The 22726-nt window shown below is 40.9% G+C and overlaps 1 protein-coding gene across 4 annotated transcripts in view; it reads left to right on the forward strand.

Moving 5' to 3' along the window:
• Positions 1–22726, forward strand: part of ptprea (protein tyrosine phosphatase receptor type Ea) — a 95132-nt gene that overhangs the window by 347 nt on the left and 72059 nt on the right. The window lies entirely within an intron of this gene.

Here is a 22726-nt window from a genome sequence, read left to right on the forward strand (position 1 = left end):
CGTGTGATTTTAATTTGAAGGCGCTCTGTTTGACAACCTGCAGTGATACACACCAACCGGTGCGTCAATGTGGGTTAATAGAACAAGCGCCTGGAGTTTCTGTCCTTATCTCCCCTCCTGGTTTTTGTTTTCCCTCCTTTATCTGTTGTGTTGTCGTTTGAATTAATCATATTAAATACTATAATTTTGATTGCTTATCTATGTTGGCTGCAGATAAGCCAGTTTTATTATTTGTGTGAACATAGGCTTTATTGGTATCATGGATAAATCTGCTCAGATGAACATTTCCTGTTTGTCTCTTCCTGTAACATGTGGTTGCTTGCATACACTCTAATGATGTCCCGGGTGTTAATGTCATCCTCATTGGACAAAATATGAATTCCCACAGGAAAAGGTCTCTTTCTCTGGGAGGTCGGAGGTCAGGATCAGGAACAGATCAGCATCCCTGTAGCAGATTGTCTATGGCAGGGTGCAGAGTAAGGGAAGGGGAGATCAACTGCTGTTAAATGAACCAAGACACCGTAGAAACTGTGCTTCACTGACCATTAACAAGAGAGTGGAATTTGGCAGTGTTTAATTAAGGCATCACTGTGAAAAACAGAGTCTCACAGAGGAAATACTTATGCTAACTTTTGTTACACGTCAAATCTGACCAATGTATTTCTGAGACTGATATCGATCGATACCAATATAGCAGCCAATATTGACAACTTTTTTTAAACTCTGAAGCCTTCATTCTGAAACACATGACTTATTTATCCAATAGTTTACATCATTGTACATTATCAAACACTTCTAATGTGGGTCAACCATCTGATCAGCTGTTATTCTCAGTGGCGGTTCTGGGGAGGAGCCAACAGGGGCCAGTGCCACTGTAAAACTGAACCTGGACCCCCCTGACAGCTGCTGTCAGTCTGCATTTTGATATAGTACACAGTATATATGTCTTGTATATAGGGATGCACTGATGTTTTGCCAGTTTGCTCTCAGCCAGTCCTCAGCATTCTCAGTCTCTTTTGTCAGGTTTGAATGTGTCCCTCTGACAACACCCATGGCCCCAGCCTGGCCCCCCCAGTAAAATTGGTCTAGAACCGCCCCTGGTTATTCTTTGTTACACGTGCAGCAGACGGTGATAAGAGTATTAAGAGTCTAAGCACACTCAGCTAGACAAACAACATCATTAAACTAACAACAAGCATTGTTTTCTGCATTATAAGCTGTCCTAATACTCTAATACTGAAGCTAGTTTTGTAAAAACCTGCAGTACATCCTTAAATACTGGAACAAGTATCTGTGAATACACCAGTGTGTGGACTCATTTATTCCTAGGTACGTTTCTTATTTATTGTCTCTCTGATGGTCAAACTACAGAATACAAGAAAGTTCTCCGACCTGAATTCTCTGACACATTACATGCCCATAAATAGGTTTATAATATAGAGGTGTTTTGTTCAGTCTTCAGTATCGGCTTTTACACAGATTCAGGTATCAGATACATCGTTACTATATGCTCAGTACAGAAACCATAAAAATAATTCCTGATATAAATACATTTATATGATAGATTGATGTCGGCAGTTACAGTATCGACCCAAATATCGTCCAACTGATTTATCTGTCATGTTCTAATAATAGAACCTGCACTATGTGACAGATTATGATGGATAATGCTGTGCTGTTACTGTATAAAGGGCCCTGACATGACAAGATGGAGAATCAATGAGCTTATACTAGTGTTGTACCAAGACCAAGACATGTCCGAGACCAGAGTGCACCAAGACCAAGACAAGACCAAGGCAGACCAAGACAAAACCAAGACCAAGACCATATACAGATATACCAATGAAATATCATTATGAGAGTTAACAAAATAAAAGACTTCTGTTTATTTTATTTACGTTTGCTTTGAATACTATTGACAGCAACAAATAATGTTTTGTTTTGTCTTTGTTGCCTTTCTTTTGACTCCTTAAGTTTCGTTTTTTTCTCTAATCACAGTAATGACAGGGACACAGAGTGCATCAGTGGTGGTCTCGACCAGTTTTGATATAAAATATAGAGTCCGCCCAGTCCGAGACCGAGACAAGACCGAGTACAAATGCTTTCGATTCCGAGACGAGACCGAGACCTTAAATAAGTGGCCTCGAGACCGGTCTTGAGTACTACAACACTAGCTTATACTGTAGATAATGCTGAATTCCTATTAATAGCTCTCGTGATCTATGTGACAAGACCAGATACGGCAGACTGACACCACCTAATGTGAAAAAAAGGAGAATGCAGAAAGTTTAGATTCTGGCACTCCTGGAAATATGAAATTTGTCCTGCATCATTGTAGAAGTACTAACTTGACACTGAAGCCTGGTTTACACTTCTGTGTTGAGTCTACATTGTAGAGGCGTACGCTGTCGTGAGCTCTAGAGTCTCTGTCGCTCAGCAATACTCCACCTAAACATAGTTCCTGGTTCTGCTGCATTACTTGCCTGTCTTACTTGCCAGGAAATCATGGCAACGAAATCCAACACACTATGTTGAAGTTGGAGAAATGGAAGGAAGAGCGGCTGAATCTGTGTAGGTGCGATACAGGAAATATTGTAAATGCAGGAAACTACGATGCTACCAGTTGACCAATCACAGAGCTTGTCGTCTCTGTTGTTTTGATGTGTATTACATTTGTGCGGCGCTGCATGTCAGGCTATGTGTGCAGGCCTACATGAACTGATGTGAACCTACGTGAGCTGTGTTTGCGTGTCAGCCCCTCTTCTATGCATATGTTACCATGATGCCGTCACCTGCTGTTTTTGCTAACAATGATCCATTCTGTTCCTTTACATATTAAGAGGCAGCAAGTCACTGACTCCTGACTTCTCCCTGGTTTAGCTTTAATGTTCAGACCCAACATGTTAAACTTGTCATGTGAGCAGAGGCCTTCAACAAACCATTTAAACTAATGGAGCTTTGATTTCATGGCCTCCAAATCATGTCCGTTCATGTTTATTGGCTTGACTGTTGCAGCTTTTTAATTCTGTATTCATGCTGCCGCCTCATGATCTATGAGTCCTCCTCACCTTGATTTTGTCTCGACTCACTCTTTTGTCTCAGCCTGTGTCTGTCTGTGATGTTACACTGTGAACTCCTCCTATCCAATTATACAGTTGTGTTTGTGGGAATAACGGCGATTGTTGTGGCAGAAGCTAATGAGAATGCAAAGAAACAAACAAATAGTCTTTACCCAGCCGAAGACAAATGAGAAAGTGTTCGGATTGAGGAGGAAATAACGTTTGACTGCTGAGTGCTGGAGGCAGATTGATTTGACTTTCATCACGTTCGTTTTCATGCTTGTGTTTGAAACCTGCGCTGAAGGTTTAATCTCTGCTTGGATATAAATGAGGAGAATAACAACTGTGTCTGCAAGCTATGATATATTTCATCAGGAGAACTAATTTATCAAAGAAATGAGAGCTTGTTTGTACTTGTGTCTCTTAATCAAATGGTGCAAATACTCAACAGGTTTATAATTGCTGTAGCTATTTTTACTCTACATTTGACACTACAGGATGGTCTTTTCTGGTGTTTTCTCCGCTGTAGTTCAAGTGTAAAATGGCATATTAGAAAGTTGGTGAGGTGCGTGTTATTTGAGCGTGGGTGTGCAGAGAGAAACAAACAGATGTGGTGATTAATGAACCCACAGTGAGGTAGGGAGGGAGGCTTTGTGCATACCTGAAGTTTTCTCGCAGCTCGCTGGGTTTGAAAAACCTCAAAAACGGGCGCCTGGAGATAATCCCTGCAGCTCGCCCACCCTCTGTTTATCTGCCACCTCCCTCTGAATCTTGGAAAAACTCATATTTTCACTCAGAGAAGACACGCTGGGCGGTGAATACATTAAAGAAACTGGCTCGAAAGCATGCTTTTTCCTCTCAAGTAGGCGGAGAAGGAGCTAATTGGTACAGAGTCAAGACAACAAGAGATGAGTGTGGTCTGACACACTACTTTTTACATATCATGCTGGCTGACAGAATCTCAACCAGCCTTCAAATAAGAGTTCATGAATTAGACACAAGAATTGTCCCGGAGAGATCTTTCTTTTGATAGCAAACAGCATTCGTACTCAACCTGTTGTTTTTCTGCTTGCCTTGGTGGAGGCTTGCTAAAGCGCATTACGCTGCAGCATGTTGCAACCGAAGGCCTGTTTGTGCTTGCGGCTGCAGCTACAGAATGCACACCCCACAGTCTGCCTTTGGATTTTGGCATCATGCTTAAATGATTTAGTAATGATAAAGCGTATTATTAGCCAAGCAGAGAGTGGAGATAAGGATTTAACCCTCACCAAGCCGAGAAACTGGAGTCAAAACCCACACAAGTATGAAGAAATGCAAGGGGGTTCGTTTTTTAGTAGGAAAAGGGAAGTCTGAACTCTGATTAGAAACAGGTTCAGGAGAGCAAGAGTGAGAGTGAAACGGAGTAAAGCAGAAATGAAGTATGTAAGTGATGTCTTGATTCCTTCTTGGAGGCTGGAGCTGGAAAGCCCCGTAGCTTCACAGCGAGGCTGGACCTCAGTGACACAGAGAGGGTGTGTCTCCATCTGAAGAGGCCCTAATAAACACATGGCTGCTGTGGGGACAGTCTACAGCTGTGCAAACTGCTACCTGCAGCCCTCCCTCTCATTCACCAACGCACACACGCACACACACATCCCCCCTGAGAGTCTCTCTGTTACAGCCACAGAGGAAGACAAGGAAGGCCTCACTCTGGCTCCTGATGGATATATGTACAAACTCCAGCTGTCCAAGATTTGTCTTTGTTTACTATCAGCTGGGTTTAAGACTACACTGGGCTGCTGCAGTATTGAAACAGCTGGACAGAGATCAAGGTTCTCCCTTTTCAGATGCGTCATTGCTCACCCACCATCTGTTCAAAGAAGCACTGTGGGTTGCTCCTCTGTGATAAAAGCAAAGTCGAGCACTAGAGACACTAGAGAGAGAGAGAGAGATACCTCTTTTTTTGAGGAGTTAAAGTGGATCAATCTGTCATTCCTGAAAAGTGCCACAATCAATAGAAAACCTGCCTTGGTTTGCACCTCTCTGTGCTGATATTTGTAGTATTGACTGAGCAGTCAGGAGGGTCAGAAAGGCAGCATTTGATAAGTCCAGGTTAACTGTGATAACTGGAGGTTTTGACTTGTGCTTGGACAAAATAAGACCTTGTATGCAGTGATTTGAACTTCAGGATGAGTGGAGTCGCAATTTCGCTTTAACCTAAAACCAGAAATACAGAAAGTCATGAGTAAAATGGACAGATATATCAACGACTGATATCGTGGCAGACAAATAATTATGGTGCATGTTTTATTTTTTTATGTAGCACGATTTTACAGAACTAATGATGCTACAGACTCCACATACCCCTCAGTACTGTCTGCAGCAACTGTTGATACCATTCACTCTATAATAAATGGACATAGTATCCGTGATGTCACCCATCTGTTTCTGAAGCGCTGTTTTGAAGCCTATCGTCGGCGGGTGCCATATTGGAAATGCCAAACTCAAGCTAACTTCCGTCAAGCTACCATGAGGTAAAATGGTGGGCTTTTAGCCTCCTTGCTAACAACTACAGTGTTCCCGTCTGTCATTCAAGTCAGCTGTGCCTCTCATAATGCAAAACTTGTAATCTTAATATCTTCTAAACTGCCGAGTTATGAAAAATTTAACCCCTGTACAATGTGTGCCAATAGAGAAATTAGCTATCCATATTAAATACATTTTTTGTACCAGGCTGAAAACATTTCTATTTTTGCTGTATAGGTGTTTTTGAATGGGAGTGTATGTGGTTTCCAGTACTTCCAGAGCCAGCCTCAAGTGGACACTCAAGGAACTGCAGTGTTTAGCACTTCTGCTTTGGCTTAATTTCTCGTGGTCAGAGGTTGCCGCTTGGTTGAAAAGCGTCACAACTATGCAGATATGGTTACCTCTGAAATTGATTTATAACATCCTATAATATTGAATACTCTTTAATTAGTGTTTCAATTATATATAAATTTTTTGAAGCAGTGGTTTGAGTACCTTTGTAGAGTCATGTTGCCTCAAACTTGGTGCCAAATGCAGGTAGAAAAAGTCTGTTTCATTCCAGCTGATAAATGCACGTATCAATGAAGAGGAAACCACAGAGGCTGTCTTCAGCACGCCCGCTTGAGTCATGGATGTTCATGTTCAAAAGCCTTTATTTGCTCAGGGCATATCTCGTTAAAATCTACAACTATCAGGAAAAATGCTGACCTGTAAAAACCCTCCCAGAGTCTTCGTTAGGGCGTGGTGAAAAAATGTGAGTTTTCTCCTCTAAAGCTGGTACCTGTGTCGGCCTCAAAAGACACATATTTGTCCTTGTTTGGTTAGTTTAGCAGATTAGTTCATAAGAAACATAATAGCTAGCTGCAGCCCTAGAATGAACTATTGTGAACTACTGGAATTTGGAAATACAGCTAAGTCTGTTCTACTGAAAGAAGTCCATTATTTTAAGTCTAAATCCAGACTTTGACCTCTTAAAGGTGTTTTTTTTGTAGTCCAAACTGAGACATTTAGCAATAATCTCACACAGTCTGGTAATTGTGTGTAAGCCAAAAAAACTAACAAAAAACAGTGTGACTACACACAGCCCTGGCTCAGCAAATGGGCAAACCAACAACATGGCTCAAACTAATCATCACACATCATGTTTCCAAATCGCAACAGGTAGTACTTAGACCTCTGCTTCTACCAGCTACCTTCCTTTTTTTCCCTTCCTCAACACTGAGGAATAAAGCTGCACCATGTTGGTTTTGCAGCTCTTTCTCTGACTCACTGTATGACTATTAAGTCTCCAATAGTTATCGGATCCAGACTCTGCCATGTTGCTTTTGTGATGTATGCCCACAAATTTGAAGGCTGGAGCCTCTGGAGGAAAACTGATGAGAGGGAGCATTTTTGGCCACAAATAATAAAAAGGATGATCAAAAATCACACCTTCAAAATTTCCCGGTGTCTACTACATCACATGCAGTGGCTTTTCATATCCCTGGATTGTCTCTTCCCAGTTGAAAGTGTTCAAGATCAATGCATAAGCAAAGAAGTAATTTCATGACGGATAAAAATGTTGTCCTCCAAGTAATCATTGTGCCTTGTCTTTGGACCTCTTTTGGGATCCCAAACCCCAGGCTTAGAACCAGTAAAGTAAGCTATTCTGGTTTAAATAGGAGCCCATGGGAAGAGCTGCATGATGTCACTTTAATACAGCCGCCCAGTAGTCATATGGGTGTATACGCCACTCCAGGCAACACATATTTCCTCCATTGTATTTCCGTCAGTCGCTACATGAGCACATTACAAAGTGCAGCACAAAGCTCTCAAAAGACAAAGATTTTGAGAGAGTGGGATGTGACCTCTGCTGTCTTATGAGGATCACATTGTTTAAAACCTTTATGATCTGTGTGCCGTTGTCTCGTAGATAAAGTGGAATAAAGCAAACAGACTGACACACAAACTCCTGTACTTAACATTAGCTGCTTATAAGGGCACACGGTGGCAGATGTGGTTTTACATAAGAACTCGTATGACTTTTTAAAACATTTTAGGTCAAATTATTTCAACCTAATTTGTGACCTGCTCAGGGACAGCAGGGCGGAGCCTAGAGGAGATTAAATCCCTCTGCTATGTGGCCTGATTTTAACTGAAGTGAAAGCAAACATCTCCAGCTCTTGATTTAAACATGTTTCAGTCCACTTCATTTTGTCTGACTGAATGACTAAGAAAAGCAAATATTAGGTTTTCTGTGGAGAGGCAGGGAAGGGGGAGACGCACAGGCTTGTTAACATCACCTTGGCAGGCCAGAGGAAAAGATTGTGATGTAATTGTAGATTTCCTTGAGGGTTATTTGTTTGATCTTTGTGTGAATCTGTAACAAAGTCATCTTACAAGCACAAAATGTCACACCCACGCATTGCTGGAGAGCTTGATGTTTATGATAATGTCTCCGGAGTTGGAAGATGATGCAAAAAGTGTGAAACTGAGGCTCACTACTAAACATGTATTCATGAAACTACATGTGTTTTCCTACAGACTAAAGCATTTATTCATTCATGTTATTTATTCATTCTGTCAGGACCAGCTGAAAGCTAAAACAGCTCCGGCCGTCTATCCTATACTGTTTCTTATCACCTCACATTTGTTTTTAACATTGTCTATATCTATGCCAGTTGTTAGAAGTAAGTCAGCTAGTGTGCTACAGTTAGGGTTGCAAAATTCCGGGAATTTTCAAAGTTAAATATAGTTGGGGAAAATATATTTGAGCGTAATTCTGACTAAAACAACCAGATTTCATGCAAGTACAGTTGAATATCTATGCTATTCCTCAATAACATGCACATAGCACACTGCTTACTGCAGGGCTATTGAGACCACGCCCCCTACATGCACTTTTCATTTAAAATTTTGAATGGGACTTTGTTGTGATTGCATCTAGGGATTTATCGCAAACACAAAATTGCATACAATAAATTTTGAATGTACTTCATACTCAATTTTAGTTTTAGAGGGTAATTATATTATTTACATCATCCAAATCCCTTTAGAATATTCCTCTTCAATTTTCCTGCATGGATACAAAAATGTAAGTAAGTGGCTTTTAATTGATTCCCAAGCAGCAGGCTGTGACAGTGTTTCATAAGGCAATGGTGCATTGAATGAGTGATTATCTCCCCTCATTTTTGCACCACTTTAAACTCTGAAGACTGGCTGAGAGATACATCAAGGCCTTGGCCCATCTTGTGTTGCATTTGTTACATTCTTTCTGTGCTATGTATCAGCACATGCAGAGAGTTTTCTTTACTACACCTCATAAATTCCATGACCACTAGGTGCAGCTCGAAAACATTAGTGTCGGATCATATCTTTTTAAATCAAATACAGTTGCATAATAGAGTGTTGTGTTGGATGTTTGAGAGTTAACAGGCTCTTAAGAACTATACCACTAAAATGAAAGCCGGGTATGTCTTGTTGAAAGGGAGTAAAGTGAGTGAAAGAGAGAAATATAAAATAATGGTTTGGCTGTGTCACTACAAAGGTTGTTGACATGGAGGAGTGCTGTGCTTAATGAATAATGGATGTCGACAAAAGCAGCCCATTTCCTATTCATTCTTCCAAGGCTGCTGCTGCCACACAGGGAGTTGTGTGTGATCATCATGTCAGTGCTTCAATATTTTCATTGTGCTTTCTGTAATACGATGCAGTTTGAAGGCACTGGGGTGACTCCAGTAAACATTGTCACACACGGCTCATTGAGAAGGACTGCTTATTTTATTCGATCGTTACATCAAATAAAAACAGAAAAACAGCTTTAACACTGAAGTTCTCACTGTAGACTCACTGCATACAGAACGAAGGGAATCTAACCTTGCTTTTTTTATCATCTAAGTTTTATTCCTGAGAGTCATGATTATTAAAAGTGTTCTTGTCACATCAAAAAGGCCTCTAGTGACGGTTACAATCGCTAATTCAATGTCTGCCTTTTTCATGTTGAGCTGAAAAGGAACGGACGCGGCAAGCCTCTTCAGATCTCTTCATCAAAAGCACCTTTTAACTTCTGACTTTATGGGTTGCTTTAAAGTGTTACGGCCCTTATTTGACTGTGATGAATGTGTCTAAATGAGCCATGTTAGATGCAGCATTGAGCCCTCAGTCAGAGGTTAGCTGACATGACAACCTGCATGCTGATGTGCATGTGAGACTCAGGGCAAGAGTAGAAAGCGCTAATGTATGGGGCGATAATAAGAGGTGTCAGGGATGATGTAAAGGCCAAGGTTAGAGGTAGTCTGGGGCATGTTGTGTGCTGAGGGGGTAAGATGGGGGGGATGAGCCTTGGACATACTTCATAGTATTGAATTCCTGTCAGTGTTCAAGGGTGTAATTTCAGCTGCTGTTGTCTGATAGAAAAATATCTGTGATAAAAATAAAAATGGTCGAGATTAGAAGACAACACAAACAACTTTACTCAAGAGACTGATGGATAAAAAGAAAAATCATACATGTATGAATGTTTTCCCAAAGAGATGAAAGTGTGTTTGATTTTTGTACAATACTTAGTCTTCTATGATTTATGACCGGCTGCTAGTTGGAAAGACCTCATCTTAGAATCCATTGGCTGTCGTCTGGTATAAATGTGACCACTGAGCGAGACAGAGGATGTTTTTTCATCAACTGGTCTAGCCAGTGGTTATTATTAGGGATGCACCGATCCTACTTTTTAGGTCCTGATACCGATATCGATACCTGGGCTTTGGTATCTGCTGATACCGATACCAGCTGATCCGATCCTGGTATTGATTGAACAATCTCTAATCCTTAATGTGAGGATAGAATCATGTTTTGGCAACTTCAGGCTATTCTGACTTGATGGTGAACCGTACCTGGGTTCCAAGTGCTAAAACAGAGGCTGGAATCCCTTAATTTCAAGGATTTGGAACAATTAAATCCAATAACCTGTCCGTTTTTTCACACATTGAATCCATTAAACGAAGGTTTCTGGCTTCTTTGCAGTCGGCTAAACTTCTTCTTTTGGGCTCCCATTATATTTTTCAATACGACTGCCATCTGTTGAAACATTAGCGCTGCACATGTTGCAAGTTTCTGGCAGAGTTGTTAGCAAAAGAAGCGTGACATGCACCTAAACTGCAGAGTCTCTGTAGTTATTCTACATCATGCTCTACCGGCCGGCGCTGACGACGTAGGAGACGCACATGGCTGTTGTAAACACAGAAAAGCATAGAACTGAGATGAATAGATCTGCCATATGGATCAGCACTATATATCGGCCCCTTGTCACCGATGTCCGATCTAGCTTTTTGAGTCCGATCTAGCCGATATCAGATACCAGGATTGGATCAGTGCATCCCTAGTTATTATCATATTTACACCCAGCTTTCTTACTAATCACTCAGCTGTGTTACAAGTAAAGTGTGTAGAAATGTAAATATTTAGTGATATGTGGAGGTCAGGTTCTAGATTGAAACGCTCCCTTGCTCACTCCTCCCGTTGGCAAAGTGACGGTGGCCTTCGAGGGTGCATGATAAGTTTGATCTTCCATTCGTCAAGTTTTTACTTCTGAAAATGTCCTTCATTACAAATTCTTTTGCACACAACAACCACTCATTTCTTCTTCTTTGTCTTCCAACCGACGTACTAAATAAAAAAACGTTTTACTGGATTTTCTGTTCTGTGCTACGGGTGAAACATGGCGATGCAAGATTAAAGCCTCCGTGGAAGGAGACCTGCTCCTGCTCATTCTGAGATAACAAAAACAAAACAACTTTCATATTCACATAATTATACATACATTTAAACACACTTAGGAATATTGTATTCCATTTCTTCTGAGTCTGTTCTGCTAAATGTCACTATCAGAATCAAGTATATAAAGGTACAGTGTGCGGTATTCTACACCCTGTACCTTGGATCCATCAACTTTATAAATCCAGTGCCATCACCTTGTTACATTTTTATTCCTCCCATACTATAAATCTAATGGCATGCCTGTCAGTCTCAGTTGATCTTTGTATTACTAATGTTTAAATCTTAGCAACGCAAACAGATTCAATATTATACTTGCTACATCACCATGTTGGTTTTATCATTGTTAGCATGTCAGCATTAAGATGATAGAGGTTAGCTTAAAGTGATGTGGTCCCTAAGTGCAGGATGTGTGTGGTATAAAGACCTGGATTGCAGCCTCAAACATGGATCCTCTTTGGTACTTTAAATAAATATTGCTTGCTTGGTGCATATACTGAGGATATGCTGAGGTTATTAGGTGCCCTGAATTTACACAGTAATGTTTCTCCTGCTTCCCTTCATCCCATATACTTACACTATGATGATGTCACAGATTTAAATAAAAGCTTTTTCAGCTTGAGGGAAGTTTGACGAATTTCAAACCTCCAGGGACTGAAAATTCATAATGAACGAGTCTGGATTTACCTTGTTTGCAGTTTGAGGTATCTAGAGGCAGTTCAGAAACATCTCATGTGTAATTGGGGTCCATAGGGAGCTACTTTTTTCCCCACATGGGAATTTCTGCTCAACACTGCAAGACACCACAGGGCAAAATCGAGGCAAGGCTGTGTTGGTGAATATAGTGTGGTAATTATGTCCTTCCAACTTGTGACATATCTTGGCTCATCTGTCTGAATAAGACAAAAACACAGACAGTACTCTGAGTTCACAAAAATCACACATTTACCCAGGGAGACTTTTTCTAATTGGCTGCCAGTGTGTATTTATTCGTTCATTATGCAGAGGGACTATTTTATGCCTGCTGTAACGACCCTCTGTGATTTATGGGGCTCTCTACTCGGATAAAATTGATCAAAGACATTGTTCCAGATGTCAACGCTTTAATAAAATTCTCATATCTCATACTTGATTAGGCCTTGGCATGTGATTAATATTATTGTGCACTTCAAACAAGTTTTATAGCCGGTCAGAAAATAATCCTCAGAGCCATCAATAATAATTTTGAGAAGGTGATATAACAGTCCTGCTCCTCCTGTCCTCCTCAAGATTGCATTGATTCATCTGTGTAAGAAAATACATGCAACACAGCATGACTTTGCTATGCTGACCTTCAGCTCTGGAGATCTAATCTTTAAATGCTATGCTGTGTTATGTTATGTATGAAAACACAGTCAGGCGTAAGTCGTCACAGGCTCACATGCATGCTTTCTTTATTATTTCAATTTTGAGCATCTTTCAGAACAAACCGAAGCTACTTTGTGTGGCTAATCCATGCAGCATTTGGTCCCACAATATGTCTCCCCACTGGGAAAGCAAACTGTTGAGGATAACACTCTCCCAAACACTGCCAAAGCCTTTTTCTGCGCTCAGCCACAGACAATGCCAGATCCATTTCCATTCATTTTCACTCACTTACAATGATGGCATATTTGTTTATCATAATTACAGTCTGTTTTGATGCCAGCACAGATTCAAACATAAGGAGCTGTTTGGTGTTTTTTTTTTTTTTTTACAGAAGTGTGAGCTAAAAATTGGAGGACAGGGCCATGCATGTAGGTCACACTATTTCCATATTTTCTCACCGAAGAACTGTTTGAGCAATAATATAAATGTGAAAAAATATCAATAATGCAAAATTCCACGAGAAACTGGTCCTTAGCTTTAGCATTCTGGTGTTTCTCAGGGAAGGAATAATCAGCAGCTTATTTGCATTTTAAGCAAATTTCTCCTCCTTAATTGTCTTTTACTCGAAGGTTTTTTCTGCACTCGTAGCAATGGGACATAGTTATCTTTAAATTATGGAGGACATCATCTTGGTGCAGCTGAACACCCCAAAACTTTTTGTCTACGTAGGGAAATAAAGTTTCAAGGAAGTGATTTAGATTGGGTTTGCAGCTTTCGATGGACGTGTAAATTGATAGGTGGCTTTGTCGACAAAAAAGGCGGGAAATCCCATCTCAGTTCCAGACAGTGTAAGGAGCCATGATCAAAAATCATGTTTGAACTTGAAATCTTGAAGCTAGAGAAACTTGAACAATCCAATGTTTGACATCGTTGCTTAAAAAATGACTAAAATATATTGTTTGCCAAAGATAGTTATACTGTTTGATTAATTAATTGAGCAGTCATTTCAGCTTTGGTTTAAACCAAACTACATTTCAAGGCCTTGTTTACATGAGAACGGCCCTGTTGAATACAAAAAAGTTTATCTCCTTATGACAACGTTGCGAAAATTATCCGTGTCCAAGCGGCAACCTCTGGTCTCAAACTAGAATGAATCCGCTTGAGGCTGGCTGCAGAAACACCAAAAACCACATAGACATGAATGGGAAAAAGACAATCTTTGCAGCATTAATAAACATGTTTACAGCCTGGTTCAAATAACGGCTTGGCCCTATGTAGCTCATTTCTCGATCAGCACACACTGTATGGGGGGGGGGATTTTTTTTTAACGTGACGGCTCAGAAGATATGAAGATTACAAGTTTTTGCCCAAATAAGGACATGACTGACGTGACTCTCGGTCGGGAACGCATAGCTATGGGTTAGGAGGCTCAAACTCCTCCCCTTTACGTCACACTATGCATGGTTGCCGCCATCGATTGGCATCAAAACAGAGTTCAGGAACAGATGGGTGACCTCACAAATACTACGTCCATATTTTATATAGTCTATGTTGCACACACATCAACAAAAGCAACTGGAAATGCTGGAGCATGCATGCCAGGCCAGTAGTTGGCCGTATAACTTCATAATGAAACAATACTGAAGAACACATTGCTCCTACAGATAAAGGTGTTCTTCAACAGAGCAGCGAGTACAAATAAACAAGATCATACACTCATGAATTGCTAACTTTGCTGCAGGATTGTTAATAAATTCAGGAGAGTCAGCAGCACACAAAACAGCTCTGTAGTCCACTGTGGTTGTTATTGTCGTCGTCCCACTAGCACATGGCTATTTGACTTGGAACATAATACTCATGTGCAAATGGTATCATGACGTTGCTGCTTTCATAGGCTTCCTGTAATACAAGTTTACATGGCGATGTAAACTCTGATACCTGTTTTCAAATGTTTGTATGTTCAGCTGCCTGATGGCTCTGTTGTCAAATGCGGTCTCATGCAGCGTTCTTTACCTGATAAGCAGTGTGAAGGAGGAACGGCGAGAGGAACACTAACACAAGACTCTTGGAATTTCCCTAACTATGAGTGTCTGTGTCAGACCAACAAAATAGTCTGTTACCCTGTAGACTGTACTGACCTGAGGGAGCTTTGCTGTATTATTGGTTAGTTAAATCTGTCCTTCGATTAGTGAAAGCGGAGAGGCATCAGGTCTATGTCTTCAACAACCAGATTCCAGCCTGCTATGCGTGCCTTGGAGCCAAAAAAACCCCTGCTATAGCACAATATGTCAGCGTTCATTGAGATGGAATTTGGCTTCACTTTTTCACAGTGGGAAGAGACAGAGGCCTGTCATCCCTATTTGTATACAGTAAATGGGTATATCCAACAAATCAGTGACACTATTTACACTTTATGACCAGCTAATTTGAAATAATTTTGAAAAACTGTGTATCACAGCTTATACAGTTTGTAGTATCATTCAATTTGCACTAAAATGTATGGAAAAACACTCTTTCTTTCTTAAAGGTGATATATTATGCTCTTTTTCATCAAAATATATTGGTCTAAGAGGTCCCCAAAACATGTCTTTAAAGTTTATTGCTAAAAAAAAACACTTTTTTGAGCAATCAGATTTTGGCATGTCTGTAAACCCCTCTTTTTCAGCCCTGCTCAGAACAGGCTGTTTTCTGTGTCTTTGCCTTTAAATGAGAATGAGCTCTCTGACCACGCCCCCTCAGGAAGTGGATGTGGCCTCGGCTGTCCAGCACGTTGATCTAATGTTTACATATTGGCTGAATATACGCGGCTGCTCACAGACCCGCGTTACTTCAACCCTCTGAATTTGATCCAGAATCTGATCCTGAAGGAGAGGCGCCTGCAGCAGGACCTTTCTGAAGGATTGGTCACAGATTTAGTGTTTCTTGCTGTTTTATTTGTCAGTATGTAGACGTGTGTCTTGGTACACAGCTACAAACATGTAGCTATGTGGCTATGCTAACTAGCGCTAGCACTTTTCCATGAAAAATAAAAATCCTCCACTAGATCTTCAAATGTGCAGACGTGGGGAGTAAAACCGACCTAAGACAGCCTACAACTAGCATGCCTCCCTCCTAAGCTCCTTGTTAGCACACGTGTGCAGGTAATGAAAAACGAAGGAGGGGTTAAGTTGTATTTTATACAGTCTATGGGCTGAACAAGCTCCAAGCTCTGACTTCCGTTACAGGCCGGATGGTGTTTTGACGTAAAAAAAACCACTGAAAACTGAAACGGCTCGTTTCAGCACACATTTACAGAAAGATGGAGAAATCAGAACAGGGGCAGAATGGATTTTTTTCATTTTCGGGGGTTTGTAGACATGCCAGGGACACATATTTAAGGTAGAGAACCATTAAAAAGTCGATTTTGCATAATATGTGACCTTTAAAGATGTTACTGACCTTGTTAATCTGATGAAAATGTGTTGCTTTGGAGCAATAAATGGTGAAAAGAAAAAGGACTCCCACTCAAATAAGCATGGCACCATTAAGAAAGGCAAAACGAGTCCACAGTTTGGTATGAAGAAAGTGAACATCATACACTGTGGAGCTGTTGATAACCTCCTTCATTAATACACCACAATTCTTGGAAGCAATGCTAGCAACATACGGTGATGATAATTGAGCAACATGTGCTAACAGCCTGGTTCCTCTTGTTTCCCGCCCACACGTCTTACTGGTACAGTTAGACAGTTGTGCGTTCGCCAAAAGGAGCAGCTTTCAAAGTCAGCTATCGATTATTGTTTTCTCTGCTGCGCCTAGAAAAACCTAGACATAGAGACAGGAGAGTTTACGGATATCATAATAATGATGTGTCTCTGGGCTGAGTATCACACAGAGCTTCTCTTTGTAGGCCAAACCCAGTCTGTGGGCGACTCTGAACACAAACGTCCATTTACTGCTGTTGAACTACAAGTCGTTTGAATCCTCTCTCTCTCTCTGCTCTGTTCTCTCTGCATCTGGAGCTCAAACACAGCAGAAGAATAAATATACATTACAGGATATGTATTTTTAATGCTGGGAGTCTGCGTCTCCCCCTGTGGGGCTCCTCACCTCCGTGTGGTTCATCTTGTGCACAATGACTAATTTGTTATCCTGCTAGAAATTACACGGGTGCTTTAGAAAACAGACTCACTGGATGCCCTCATTTATGTATCTGTGTTGTGTTTTTTTCTTTTTCAAATCACACCACTTCCTGCTCTGTTGCTCTCGTGGTTTGGAGAATACTTTTGAAGATGTGCAGTGCATTTTCATTAACCGCTACCTGTTTTTTCTGTTACAACCTGAAATTAAAGTAGATTTATTTGGGCTTTTCTCTTTTGACTGGCAATCCAAAAAGCAGCCCGAAAATCAAACATCTGTTGGGAGCAAATTTAACCTGAAGGCATTTGTTGCATCCGTCTGGAAGATGAAATGCACTGACATTTTTTATCTGGAAATCATTTTAAATACCATGTTATCCCTCCCTCTAACCCATTCAATTTGCAGTTATAACATGAGAACATATGGCATAAGTTACAGGGGCTGTGAGTATTTTTCAAGGTGCTGTTTCTGTTGAAAGTGTTGCACAGAAAAAGGATTTGAGATTGTGTGTTTTTACACATGGAATTTGCCTGTAATCAGTCGCACATTTCCTTGTTTACCTTTTTCATGTGCACAATCTCTCTGGTCTCTACATATTTGTGTCTTTTATCTAAACTTGTGGGCAGCCGAGTGTGACACATGCCTGACATTAGAGGCTGAAAAATGCTCCCTCTGTGTGCCGCACAGAGGAGCTCAAAAAGGAGACAGGAAGGGATCTGATCATCAGATCTGTCCTCCCTGGAGAGGAGAAACGCCTCATTCTCTGAACTATCTGAGACACTCCCTCATTTGCACTCTTTTTTTATGACCGCACGGGATGAACGAGTGTAAGATGAGGAGCCAGACAGAAGAGGCTACGGCTGCATGCTGGGATTTAGTCTCTACACAGGGACCTGTTTTGTGTTTGTGTGGAGATCACTTGTCGGGATGTGTTTGATGATCTGAAGCAAAAGTTGATTCTGCTGTGTCCAAGGGAGCAGATAAAAACAATCTGGCACATGGAAAGTCATGCCTGTGCAAAAAACTGTCCATCAGCCAATCAGATACAGTAAGTTGTAGTGATGTGGCACCAGGATAAAAACATTGATTCAGCTATATCAGAATCAGAGAATACTTTATTAATCCCAGGGGGGGGAATTCAGTCATTACAGTTGCTCTATACCCAATAAGTTATACAAATAAAATAGTATTGTCACCCTGACTGTTGCATAAAATTGCTATATCATTATTACCCGGCTTTCTTACTGATCTTCCGGTTGTGTAAAATGCTTCATTCTGATTGGTCAAACCCCTTGACAATGGTTATTAACTTTCACTAACATGAGCAACACCAGAGGCAAACTGATCAAACTTCATGTCAAATCAATCCACGGAAAAGAGTTCCCACACATTTTGCAACTGCTTCTTTGTAACATAGACCTTACAGTTAGGTGTGACCGTTGGCTTCCGTTCGCATCAAAACAATGTTGCTAAAATGCATGTTTCGGTGGCTAAACAACATGGTTATTTATATCTTGGATCCTTTCCAGCATTCCTAGCAACGAGCAGAGCAGGCGAGAGCAAATTTTAGTTATTGACGGCCAAATTCCACCAGATCCGTCTCCGGTCTGTCTCCGGTCCGTCTCTGATCAGTCACGGCACCAGATTTAATAGATTTCTATTCTAGTCAATGTGTTAACCCGCACTGGATCCGCTCTGTTGCGTTCCGGCTGCGTCTCTGATCCGGCTCGTGGGAACGCAACGGATCAGATACACAAGACTTCTATTTTTGCCGGATGCCGGAGCACGTCGCATCAATTCAGCACAGAGCAGAAAGAGTGGGACAGGAAGTCAGGCACCAAAACAAAATTAAAACATTCGGTTAATTTTCAGAATAAAACACTCTGTGTTATCGTTAAAACGTTTTTAACTTAACTATGACAACAAAATGTCATTCTGAATGGAACCAGACCTTGAGTCTATAGGTCAGAGGTTTTCAGAGGCTGATAAAGACAACATGGATGAGGAGAGGAGCAGGATCATCCTTGATTCGGTGATTGCCGCGGGAAAACCTTGATCACATGACTCCAGCTGTCCGGTGGTCCTGCTCCGTGCTGTGGATGAGAGAGCACGGAGCCGGACCGCAGCGGATTGGAGACGGACAGGACACTGATCAGACACGGATTTGGTGGAAGTCCCGTGTTATCGCTACAAGTAAACTTAAACCATGAGCGGTGGTGATGATAGCGTCAGTGTTCAAAGTTGTGACATTTGTCTTGTTTATTTTTAAAGGTGTCAACCGCAGAGCTCAAAGAAGCAGAGCTGAATGAGGACAGTTTAATGTTAAATCGACTGCAACAGGCAGATGAGAATCCAACGTAATGGAACACTAACTGAGTACTTTTAAAAAAAGACGTATACATAAATTAATTTAATTCAATAAAATTATCTTTTAATCAAGTTTTTTTGCCAACGTGTTTGTATTTTGAGTTAGTAGCCGGGTAATAACCGGGATAATTCCCATCAGGGTCTTGTCTGACCCTGTAGGGATTCTATTTCCCCTAACTATATGCTAACCATACATTATCCCTTACATACTACCTCACTCACATCAATTTCCCTTGCAATTTGAGACTCAGGGCTGTGATTTTAATGACATTAATCTTGCAGCTTACCTTTTAGATGCATTTGGTTACCTTCAGTTAATCTGAAACATGTGCCTGGTGTATCATTATATGATGCTGTATGATGATATAATCAATCAGTGATTTGTATCATACCATGTTGCATTGAATCGTATGTCGTTTGTCTTTTTGTATCATATCATAGTGTCCTAGCTTCCATATATTTTATTGTATGTCATATTATCTTGTATGGTATCGCATTGTATTGCTTCATATTGTATTGTGACGTTTTTTATCATAACTTGAGTTACTCAGCTAATCAAACCCCTGCGTCTTATCCCAGTTAAAGTTACAGTGTTCACACTGTGAAAGCAGGCTGAAACTGTCCCTTTTGTTATATTAATTAAAGATATCCAACATTAATCTACCAACGAACAAGCATGTGACCTCTTTACAGGCAGAAACTTCCTTAACTAACACAACCACCTGACAGAAAGGGCATGGAGAATGGGAGCCAGAGAAAGGAAGAAAGGGTTGTAGTTAGGTATGTCCTGAGGCGACTCATTTCTTAGTCCAAACAGAAATTTTAATACCAACTAACCAACTTCTCTAAAGGTATGGGAGCGCTCAGAAATAGAGCGTGGCAATTGGAATAGAGGTTTAACCGTCAGCCACATATACAGCTATAGTCGTGGTGCAGCGGTTGCTGGTTCCACTCTCAGATATGAAAGTTTTACTGCATGTCTTCCCCCACTCATTACTCCCCATGTTTCCTGTTTCTCTTCACCTATAGCATCATTAAAGGCAAGAAATGTCCTAATTAAGAAAAAAAAAAAGACCTTGAGCATAATGTATTCAACACGGTTAAACAGGGGATCACAAACTGCTGGTAATTGATGTCAAATGGTTTGCAGAGAGTGGCTGAAACTAGCAGATCTAGAACCTCCAGCCTTGGGTTCCTGTCCTGGTTAATAACCACACGCCTGGTGGTTTTATGACAGTTTAACCAGATGCATACAAATTCAACTCCATCCTATAGGCATATCTATATTGTGGCAGTAGCTTCAGCTAGTAGTGGATGGTAAGGATAAGTACAGGCAGCAACAAATAGAATAACGGATAGCTGAGTTTCAGAAAATAACTGCTGCAGGAAATAAATAAACAGCTCTCTACTGCTTCCAGTTCATGACAGACTATCACATCCAGCAGCTTGGCCACAGCGGGGGACTAGTTAGCTGCTTAGTTAGTCCATGAGATGCCTTCACTCTCAAGGCAAAAACTCATTAGTGCAGGCTAGTCGGAGTCCATTTTCAACCCTGTTCAGCTCAGGCTGCTCACTGTTTTCTCATGTGTGGTGGCAGAAGGTCCTTCAGCTATGTGCACTTTTGTCCTGAAAGCAGCTCGAGCTCCTGCGGCTCTGCTTGATTGTTTTCATTAGTCTGCCGGCAGTAGCTTGATACCGTTATCCGCCAACGTGGCTGTCATTTTCCATCAGCTCCATAAAAAAATATAGGAAGGTGAGGCTTGAGGGGTTTTGTTTTTATAGCCTCCACACCCATGTTGTTACTATCATATCAACGTGGAGTCTGATATGAAACCTACATGCTCCAGGCCACACGTCTCACTCTGCATTCCTGTGCCTGTAATGGGTTATCGCTGAAACATGTAAAGGGGGGGAAGGGAGAGGAGAAAATAAGGGGGGCTGGGTGTATGCTTTACTTCAAACTACAACCACAACTGAGGAAGATGAAACAACAGCAGCTCTGGTTTCTCGTGCCAAAATAAATCCATCCCCCCGTGATGTGGAGGATTTTTTTTTTCATTTGCATGTGTTCAATTAGGTTTCTTTAGAACCTGCTGGGATGATGGAGGCAGGGATCTCCTCACTCAAAGCACAGAAGCTCATAGAGATGACATGGGTGGGCCTGTGTGGTTATATTTGGGGTTTGGTGTAATTTGTTTTGGAGTATTTATTTGGGGGGTGATGAGAGCTGCAATGTGAGGAGAGGAGTTTACCTTTGAGTCGATTATCATTGTGGAAATATCAGCTGAAGTGATCAGTTGATTGTGTCACTAATAACTAAAAATATTTGCTCCCTCGTTCTTCTCCAGTGAGATAATTTGGTGCTCTTCCCTTTTCTTTTTTTTTTTCACAATCCTGTATTCCACTCTCTTTTGCTTTGACAATAGATCAAACAAATCAAGCACTTAAGAGATGTGAAGGCTCTGAGATACTTCAGATGTTTTTATGTAAGGACTTGACTATGAGACGATGAGAAAAGGCACTTAAACAGCCTCTTGACAGTGTGTGGGAAAAGCATCAATACAGTATCTCTAAACACTCAAGGTTTGATCTTTGAAACATCTGTTGACTTTCTACAAAAAGAGATACATCAGCCTATTAAACAAGGCTTTCAGTCTTTTGTTCTGGAACAGTAGTCAGGTTGATTAGCAGGAGTGCACTTCAATGCTTTTGACCTTTGGATGCTCTGCAGATTTGAAGTGATTTTCTGTCAACACCCTGCAGTGTGTGATGCCCTGAGAACGACTTCCTCTCCAGTTTTGATTACCGTGTTCATTCACATTCATAAAAAGAAGGAACTTACTGAAAACAATTAAAAATAGTTATTTAAGCTATTTCAGCTGGAACAGTCTTTAGATTGAAGTGCTACATGAAGAAGGCAAACATTTACTCAATTGTTGTTAGTTTGCCTGTTCAGATACTTGTTCTCACATGAGGCTACAATGATTCTTACATTTTTTGACTCTGTTACCCTGACTTCCTTAAGAAGTTAAACTAAAGTCACCCTGTTCTTCCTTGGATACAGCAGGCTTGGCAAAGTTCAGTGAAACCTAGTAGCTTTTGTCAACTGTGGCTCTTTAGCTGTTAAAGCTAATGTTAGCTTAGTGAGGTAATTGTAAACACTTTAGCCAGATGACTGTTGTAGGGTTTCATACTTTAAAGGGTTCTGAATTTAGCATTTGACAGCAACATAGAAAACATAATATGATTTTGAGCCCTGTATCAGGTATAGCTAACAAGGTATTTAAGCTAACATTAGCTAAGTGTGTTGTTTCTAATGCTGTCTACGGACCAGTTCTTGGGCATGAATGTGTTAGCTACATAGTACTTATGCAACACTATCACAGAGTGAGCTAGCCAGGGGCGTGTCCAGAACTTTTTGACCGAGGTGGCCCAACTGAGGCTTTTACATAGGCAGAGGTGGCCAGTGCATTTACAAATAAATAACATTTACCCTTTCTGTCTTCACAACCTACTTTCATTAAAGTATTAAACTGTTGTATATTCCTTTTGACTTAAAAAAAAAAAAACATGACAAAGTG

Source organism: Notolabrus celidotus, chromosome 18, assembly GCF_009762535.1.
Source record: "Notolabrus celidotus isolate fNotCel1 chromosome 18, fNotCel1.pri, whole genome shotgun sequence".
In the NCBI taxonomy this organism is placed as follows: Eukaryota; Metazoa; Chordata; class Actinopteri; order Labriformes; family Labridae; genus Notolabrus; species Notolabrus celidotus.